At 37.9% G+C, this 10,000-nt stretch overlaps 1 protein-coding gene across 1 annotated transcript in view; it reads right to left on the reverse strand.

The window, feature by feature from the left end:
• Positions 1-7,488, reverse strand: part of LOC136836101 (uncharacterized) — a 48,617-nt gene extending 41,129 nt beyond the window's left edge. Inside the window, exon 1 of the mRNA XM_067100082.1 lies at positions 7,292-7,488. The gene's annotated coding sequence lies outside the window, so the exon portion shown is untranslated. The remainder of the gene's footprint in view (positions 1-7,291) is intronic.
• Positions 7,489-10,000: the final 2,512 nt, after the last annotated feature.

Consider the following 10,000-nt stretch of genomic DNA (forward strand, 5'->3'; position numbering starts at 1 on the left):
AGTCGTCGTTTTTCTCAAATATCTTTCAAACTCATTATTTGATGGACATGGTACTTTTACACAGTGCACAAGACACCTCCCGCGAATTTTTGGTAATATAGTGCATTGTCAAATGGTGTTAGTTAAAGGCATATTTACTCTTGACTTTAAAGGCAAAGTTGCATGAGCCAGCAGGATTAATCAGCACAATCGAACGTCCGCTATCCTTAGACGGGAAGGCCGGGCAAGTGGGTTGAGGGAGGGATGAGGAGGGGAAGGGAGAGGGAGGGACAGGTTGGGGATAAGGGACGTTCGAATGCATAGTTTGACGATGCTTGGCAACACCATGTGAGTCAAGAGTAAACTTCTTAACTAAAGCGATTTGACAATGCACTATATTACCAAAAATTAGCGGGAGGTGTCTCGTACCATTTCGATCAAATTATTAGTTTGAAAGATATTTGGGAAAAAGGATGACTCGCAGTCCCTGAAAGGGACAGTAGGATCCAACCAAACTAATGCATAGTGTAGACCATTAGCTTCTAGCAAACAAGCACAGTGTGCGAGACTCGTATCTTCCACTAAACACAGACTTCCAAAGAATAAACACATAACGTAGCTTCTGAGTGGCCAGAAGGGAGGCTGTTAAAATATAAAATCACGAGCATAACGAATAGAACAGAATATGGACTTAGGCTTTCATAAAAGCGCTGGGACTTATAAGGTCATTCAGCGCTGAAACGGAAACTGACAAGAAAAAGGCTTTAAAGGCGCAACAGGAGGAAAACCTCGCAGCTTCACTACGAAACAGTCGTTAGGAGAGGGTTGAGGAAAGAATATGAACTGAGGTAAAGTAAAAGTAACGAAAACGGTTGCAGCTAGGGGCCGAAGGGACGCTGCAAAGAACCTTAAGTAATGTCTACAGTGCGCAGCATGAGGTGCACTGACGGCATTACCTCCCTACGGGACCGAGAATAAAGAGGCCCAGTGCCACTAACTCTGCCCTCACTTTCCCTCTCGAGCTGCGACACCCCGAAACATTTCCTCTTCGAAATGCCCAAGACGTCTAGCCATCTCTGGCTCCCACACCTCCCTCCCCCTTCCCATAACCCTCTAAGTGGGCGACAGATCCAAGTGCCCAGACTTCATGAAAGGCCCTTTACCAATAGAAAAGGATAAACGCATAGAAAACGATACCCCTATACAATGTACCCAGTGACCCAAAGCTCTGGTCCTCGCGTGAGATACAGTGGGTAAATTATGTCCTCTTTTGAGGTTTATGTAAGATATCAAGTGACATTTAATTTTATATTTTGCATTAAGCATTTTTACAGAACAGTTTCTTGCAGAGGAGGAATGTGAAATTTAAAAGAATGAAGGAAAATATAACTTAGGATGGTTGCAAATATCTATGAAAAAAATGTATGATGGTTGGTGTTTAACGAAGGTCAAATTAACTACACCTCCTAAAAGAATAGAATACAATATGGAATTTAGGCCAAAGGCCAAGCGCTGGGGGCCATGAGGTCACGCAGCGCTGTAACGGAAACTAACAGTAAAACGTCCTAACATCCCATACTTACATATTTTTTTCGTAATTTTTACTTTTATCTTGAGACTTCAAAAAATGCCTCATGTTCTGTCTTGACTTGATAACGAACAAAGAACGCAAGAGTAGAGGAGTAGAATAAAAATATTTTACTCAATGGACAACTCATAATAAGTGTTAGAGTGCTGTTGAGTCATTAAGAGCCATGTATATATATATATATATATATATATGCATCCATTTTATCATTAATTATATATATACATATATATATATATATATATGCGTGTGTGAGGATGCGTGTCTGAGGATGAAACTTCAGTCATCATTACTAATAATAATTGAGCACGTATGCCTCATCACATTGCAAATGCATGAGGCATACAAACATGTAGACAATCTTGTGGGGCAAACGAGAAATAGTTTCTTACACACGACCGAATCATTTCATTTAAATAATAAATAGAAACCGAGTATGGTACTAACAGGCATAGACAATAATAATTTAATACTGTAAACAGTACAATAAACTAACAGTTAAATATAAGCATAATTAGTACTGGAATGGTAAAGATAATAATAATAATAATAATAATAATAATAATAATAATAATAATAATAATAATGTAAAGGAAGCCTGATATGTTGAATTGTAGTTCCTTCTTACATAATGCCTCCTCAAGTCTAGATACCCCCCTCATGCGGTGCAGTGTAGGCTATATTATTTAAGGTTCTTTGCAGCGTGCCTTCGGCCCCTAGCTGCAACCCCTTTTGTTTCTTTTACTGTTCCTCCTTTCATATTCTCTTCCATCTTACTTTCCACCCTCTGCTAACACTTGATTCACAGTGCATCTGCGAGGTTTCTCTGTTAAACCTTTCCAAACCTTATCGTCAGTTTCTTTTCAGCTCTGAATGACCTCATAGGTCCCAGTGCTTGGCCTTTTGCCTAAATTTTAGATTCAGTTCAGTTCAATTCAAGAGAGCGTATTCCACTAAATTAGTAGTATATTATAGAGCATATCATGCTTTTCACATTTACTAGGTCTATAGAAATGAAACTGCTCTTATAATGAACGCCCAGCTTCTGGATTTCTTTATATTCTTGAATGCGATTTCCACCCAAATTCATTGGAAAATTCGAGTATCAAATACAGTGAAAAATTTCTTGTTTTCCTCTCTCGGCGGACCGTGGCTCGACGCCCAGTGGTGTAAAGATATTCTTCTCTTCATTTCCGATTTGGATTTTCATGAATTTCAGTGAAAATCGTGGCCGCAAATATTAGACAATAAAGACGGTAAATTTCAATAACCATGCATATCATATACATACATACCAATAATGCATTATATGTATATATACATAATATATATATATATATAAATATAATAAATACATAATATATATATATATATATATATATATATATATATATATATATATATTATATATTTCACGTTACATTTAAAAACATTCTGTCGTAAATCCTTCTTTAGGGAAAAACCCACTTCTTCACCTTCCCGTATTTGTTTAACTTCCCTAAATCTGGACTAGGTGCGGGAATTTGGCTGCCCGTCCTCCCCTCACCCTTCCTTGGCCTTTTTTTTTAGAGAGAGAGAGAGAGAGAGAGAGAGAGAGAGAGAGAGAGAGAGAGTGGCTGCGGTCTGAAGTGGATAAAGAAGTTTTTTCTTGTACTTGCCTCTGAAAACCAACCTTTTGTAGCTTACATTTTCCACAAATAATATTTCTAAACAAAAGTTTAATTATAAAATTTACTGATAAAGAAAGGTGTATATATATATATATATATATATATATATATATATATATATATATAGAGTATATATATATATATATTATATATCACATATATATATAATATATGTGTGTGTGTGTGTGTGTGTGTGTGTGTGTGTGTGTGTGTGTGTGTGTGATGTTATAAGGCCACGTCCAGAAGGTGAGTGAAAACAGGACTTTGAACAAATACTTTCGTAGTTTTATTCTACATTTTCAGAGTTCACACTGGAATGCAAAAGGGTTGACAGGAGTCTTATATAAAAAAAACAAGTGGGGGCAGGGTTACAGTCCCCTTTGTTTTGTTGTAAGGCTCTGTCAACTTTTGCATTCAGTGTGAACTTGAAAATGCAGAATAAACTAACAAAGTACTTGTTTCAAAGTCCTGGTTTTCACTCACCTGACAATGGATTTTATATTCTCAAGCACGTGTCCCTCGTGCTACACTGGAGATGTATGTATGTATGTATATGTGAGCATATGTATGTATATGTATATATATATCTCTCTTCTATATATATATAATATATATATATATAAAACCATATATATACATACATACAAGCTATCTTACATTTGCCATCAGCCATCATCTACCCGGGGACAGAATTTTTCACCAATACCCATTTTACAAGTAAGCAGTACGTAGAGCTTAGCTCGAACTTCGGGAAGGTAAGTAACATCCTTTGCATTGGGTGTTGCTCTTTTGACCTTTCCATATATCCAAGTCAATTTCTACTGTATGATTAACTAACTTATATACATATATTATATATATGTGTATATATATAATATATACATATATATTTGTGTATGTGTATATATCTACACATTTATATATATACTGTATATATATACTGTACATAAATTTTTGACACACATCAAGATCGAAACCTGTGTCTTTCAGGTTAGCGAAGGTTGACAAATAACTCAACCATTAGTAGTGGATATTTAATATATTCAATTGCAGGTGAAGGATACCGAAATGAAATGCTGTCAGTTGGGTCATTCTGAGTCGGGAAGTTGTGAAAACACGCTGGTATGCGAGGCAGCTAGCCTCTCCGAGGTATAGCCTTAGGTACAGTTGTTATTAGGTTCCAACTTCTTTTATGACTTGTGTGGCTGAGTTGGCAGCGGCCTTTCCTTTCATTTGAAAGACCTGAGTTCGATCCTGATATGTTTCAGAAATTTATTCTGTTCTACACGTCGTGCGTTGATTATTTTATCACATTCACTCAGAAGGGACACATATATATATATATATATATATATATATATATATATATGTGTGTGTGTGTGTGTATGTGTATGTAATGCGCCTTGTTTTGTCAGACGCCACTTTTAGTAGTCATAAATCAAAGTGTGTGTGTGTATTGTGCGTATTTATTTCAAGAGAAGTGTTAAAAAGTTTAAAGTGATTCAAGTCCCTGGCATTTTCTGTACAGACCTTGTTGTCCCGTGTAGAGTTTATTGATGGCACCATGATGAAACACCCTGGAGATGGGGTTTCAAAAGAATTAAAACCATTAAGGGTTCTCGAGTATATTCACTGTGAGTCCCTTGTGAGGTCCCCAGTGTTCTTGTTTGTTTTTTTATCTGTAGTGCATATTATTTGTAACATCAATATAGGCGAATAATATATAAGCAAATAGACATCAGCTTAGAAGTGGCTTTGGTATCTTGATAGGGTAACAATATTCCGGCGAGCTAGATCACCCTTGGAACTTGTTTTATTTTAGGTGAATTATGCATCAACTTTGAGACAGATCCTCAGGAACCCTCCACTTTTACATATAAAGGTAAGCGGAGGAAAGCTCATTCTGTTGGCAGCTAAGATCAGACGGTGGATTATGTTCCATTACATGTATGTGTATTATTGTACTTGTTAAACGCACTGCGAATCGGTGTTTCCTTACGTAACAGTCTACGGGAAATAGACGCTACGTTTAGACTTGTCCGGGCAAGAATCATCCTGTCTCATCACTGGTCCTTATGTAATTATGCAGAATAAAGGTACCTTTGTCAGAACTTCTAGACGGTATGTAGCGTCCTTGGTGTAGGCACTTTCCATCTCGACCCTTTCCTGTACCCTAGTCTTTTTTTTTTTTTTATGAGCCACAGGTCATTGGCGGGAGTGACGTGAATTTAAATTCCATGCGAAACATGTTGAGACCTTTGTTTGCATAAACAATGAGTCTAGAAGATCGTCGACTGTAGTCAGTGCCAGCCAATTTACAGATGGGCATGGGCCTAGCAACCTCATCCCAAAGTACTGTATTAGTGCAGAGACGAGACGGTAGCACCTTGAGTTACTTCCTCTAAAGGGAAAATGATCATTCAGTTAACTAAGTTAAGCAAAGCTGGGTTAGGTCAGTGTTTGGATGGGTGAACACTAAAAAATACCGGGGCCGTGGGCATATAAGCCTTGGATATCAGTGGGGCAGGGCATGGGAATACCAGCCTCAAAGTGGACTTGCGAAAAACCGGAAGGATTACACTTTTTGGCGCTCCCGCTGTACGGGAAAAGGAGATAGGAAAATATTACACACACACACACCTATATACTGTATATACATATACACGTATATATATATATATACACATATATGTACATACACACACACATATATATATACACACACACACAGTATATATGATTTGATACAACTGGTAGGCCACGAGACGTCTAATCTTGTCACGGGAGTTTGCGAATACCCTAGACAGAAGCCATATACCGGTCCAGTCAGAGATCGATATTCCTACGATGAATTTTTTCTTTTGAATTCGTACGTTCGCTGGAATGTCACATTGTTGACATTGCCTCATCTTAACTGGAAAACGGCTACGCTTTATTTGATTTTTATGAGAGAGAGAGAGAGAGAATTTTATGCCTACTTATTACTCTATTGCTTTTTAGATAGATATTTGCCTAATCATTGCTTTATTCAGTTTTGATAAAAAGAGAGCGAGTCTTTTCTATTCTTTAAAAAAATCGTTGGTCTAAAAACGAATAAATGAAGAGGTAAAAAAATTCTGTCTGAAGACCAGCAGTTAGTACCCAGGTGTTCCATTATCACGTAGTATCTACAATAGCTGAAGCATGTCACATCATCACCTCATATTCAATTCGTGATTCACTGTTTTTATTTGTAATTTCTTACTGACTCGAAGCTATCATTATCTTGTGAATGACGTCAACATCACTACATTTAAATCATATATATAATTTTTTGGTTGACTTGAAGCTATTGCTTTAAGTATCCAGTAAAATGCAATTTGCATTTAATATGCTTTAAATGTCGGCTTAATACGACGTCAGAATTCATCGCTCGGTCATCAATTGCAGTATCTTATCGATTAGAAGCTATTGCATTCATTATCCTGTAAAACGTAACGAAGCTTTTATTACTATAAAACGTGAATGCATTTTATGACTCACTAAAATCTGAAGCCTCTATCTTTTGAAATGACATGACCCACTGACGTAACATTCTTTAAACCTATTCCTTTGTTTATTCTACATCCAAAATTCCAAAATACCTTTTTAGAAAAACTCAATACATACACAATAGCCGCAACTTTTACTTGTTAAAAATGTGAGTACTTAGGATAATTTAATAAAACAAAGTCACACTCCTCCCTGCAATGCGTTATCTGACAGACAGCAAATTATATCGAAGTTTCTTTGGAATTGTTTCACTAAATGCAATGCCAAAGTATTGCTGGTGTGTTCTGACTGTTGGCATACCTATACTTAAAAGTATTAGGTAAACAGTATTGTATAATATCCCTCCACCTTCACGTGTCGGTCTATGCACACACCTATACTTAACAGTATTAGGCAAATAGTATATACTGTAAATAATATCCCGCCACCTTCATGTATCGGTCTATACCACCGCAGCTAACAAGTTGAGCACAACTAAAATGCTATAAAATTTACAAGACGCGTGTAAATGCAAAACACATACCTTTCTGGCCGAGGATAACGAAATATCAGTGTTGAATGGGCAAGCAGGCACGTCACGTCCACTTAGATATGTTGGCAATGATTCCCTTATTCAGCCTTGGTTGACGACTCGAGTCATCGTCGACAGAGGCACCAAGCGCGAGAACCTCACCTCTCGACTGCTGAGTGACAACTGAAGCTTAGGAGTTGCGGTGGTTGAATTTGGTGTGCAACTCTCGTTCACTCTTCTTCCTCTTTCTGGGGAGTGTTTTGGTTGTCGGTCGCCAAGTAGCAGCATACTTCACATACTTTCATTGTTTACAACCAAGTAAGCTGAGTGCTCTATGGAAAGAATATAAACTCGCTGATATAGGTATTGGTTAACTTAAGGGGAATTTTTAACTTAACAAACTAGATCAAATCCTGATACTAGTAGCTACACCAGGGCTATTCTCTCGCTATATCTCGATGGAGAGATGAGTGAATCTGAATGACGTCATAGTCTTTGTTTAACACTGACCTTTCTCTGAGCTCAGCAGCCGTGTAGGCCTTTGTCATGTATCTAATACAGATGTAACTGCATATGTAAACAGCAAGATATATTCTCCCCGATAAATTTTGTTTATTAAAGTGTTTGCGGTGTTAAAAAGGTATATTTATAGCTAAGCGCATACCGCATTTAATCACTCGGGTTTATATAGCTATGATTAATGTATTGTAGATCAGAATATGAAACTCTCTCTCTCTCTCTCTCTCTCCTCTCTCTCTCTCTCAGGCGTTTATGCATGAATGGATGAAATTATTATGTTGATTTATCATTGCTTCAGTCCCACCAAAAATCATCGTTTTAATGTAGTTTATTTTTAAAAATGTCTGACAGGTTATGATGAACTTGAGTTGTTAGTTCTGGTAATTTTCTTATTATTGATAATTAAGGTTGCTTGTTCAAGCATGGGCCGTTGTATTTGTTCGGAAAATGTAACTCCAATGATTAACGCAGACAGACTGATAAAAAAAAGCCAATAGCTAAGAAAATGCAGTCTTCAGATATCCTGTTGGAGGACTTTGGGATAGAGCATTAGAGTGCTTTAAATGCTAATAGCCTAGGAAAATGCCTCGTAACACACTAACCTTTTAAGGGTGTTTTAACGTGAACAAAAAGTTTTGTTTACAACTGCGGCATAACTAGTTTAAAGTGGTCTGTTTAACAACTAATTTTTCTCTCTCTCTCTCTCTCTCTCTCTCTCTCTTCTTTCTCTCTCTCTCTATATATATATATATATCTATATATATATATATATATATATATATATATATATATATATATATATAGAAGAAGAATGTGTGTATGTGTGTGTGCGTGCGCGCGCTTCTTAACCACACACATTTTATTTGTTTTTCGTGTGTGTGAGTTTGTGTGCGTGAATGAAAACATCGTCTGTGTCACAAAGGTTCTTGTCGAAGCCAAACATATCTGCATCGATCCAGAATTAGGAAAATTACCACGTAATGGCAGGCTGGTTGCGATGAATGACGAATTTCTGACGGCCGTTAAACCTTTAGTAGTTTCGTAATCACTTCCTCTGACTCAATAAAAATAAAAAGAAAGCAAGAACAATTCGGAAAGGAAAAAAAGAGCATCGTCAGGAGCTCTCCGTATGCCACTCCTTTGCTGTTAGAAGGATCTCCTAGGACTGACACCCCCCCACCCTCCCCTTACTCCCATCTTACCATCCCTCCACCTTCCTCTCCCTCTCCTCATGTATACTCCTCCTACTCACATCCGGGGTCCAAGCCCAAAATGAGACTTATCCCGGTATAGGCTAGTAATTTCATAAAAAAACTTGCATGAGCGCATGTACACTCACACGCATAAACGCACTTACGCAACAGACATTTACTCAAGCACAGGCACGTGTATGCTCGCACAAAACAAGCACACCAAAGTTCTGGTCACAGGCATCATTTTCACTGGATTTCAATCTCATTTCTTTATTCTGTAAACAGAAATAGTTGAATAATTTGAATAACAGTATAATAAATATGAAACTTGTCGAATGTCATGATAAGTTATATTCGTGTATCTCATTGCATCTTATCCCGCAGTCCATGCTTTTCTATTATTTTTCCGTAATGAATTACTGAATAAGATGGTGACCTTGAAAGGAGAATCTTTCTTTCTCCCAGTGTCAGATAATTGCTTTCCTGCACGAATGCCAGAAGCCTCCCAAGATTTTGATCTTTTAGACCAGGGCCGCCCAACCCCATGCCCGTGGACCAAAAGTGGCCCGTCTGATTTTGAAAGTGGCCCGCTAGAGAAAAATAAGTAAAAGTATATTTCTCTTTTTTATATACATACACATACACACACAGGTGGCCCGCATGACGTTTTGTTTTCTCAAGAGTGACCTTCAGACTAAACAACTTGGACGGCCCGTTCTAGACTAAGTGACTGTAAGAGGTAGTTTCCTTTTTCCCAGGAGTGGTAATAAGAGCCTACAGGAAACTTGACCCTGCGCGCGACTTCTGCGTTGACCCAGATCTGTGAAAATGTGAGTAGGAAATTCCACGCGTCCATCTGTCGCAGAAACACCTGTTCTCCGGGACAAGTGCGTGCTACTGGTTTTACAGAACTGCGACGTCACAGTGCCAAGCTGCCTTGAACTAGGGGTCACTCATTCTCATTCCTGTGCGATTGACATGGTGTTGAAGCGCCTATGTTCCAGATAGT

Source organism: Macrobrachium rosenbergii, chromosome 56, assembly GCF_040412425.1.
Source record: "Macrobrachium rosenbergii isolate ZJJX-2024 chromosome 56, ASM4041242v1, whole genome shotgun sequence".
In the NCBI taxonomy this organism is placed as follows: Eukaryota; Metazoa; Arthropoda; class Malacostraca; order Decapoda; family Palaemonidae; genus Macrobrachium; species Macrobrachium rosenbergii.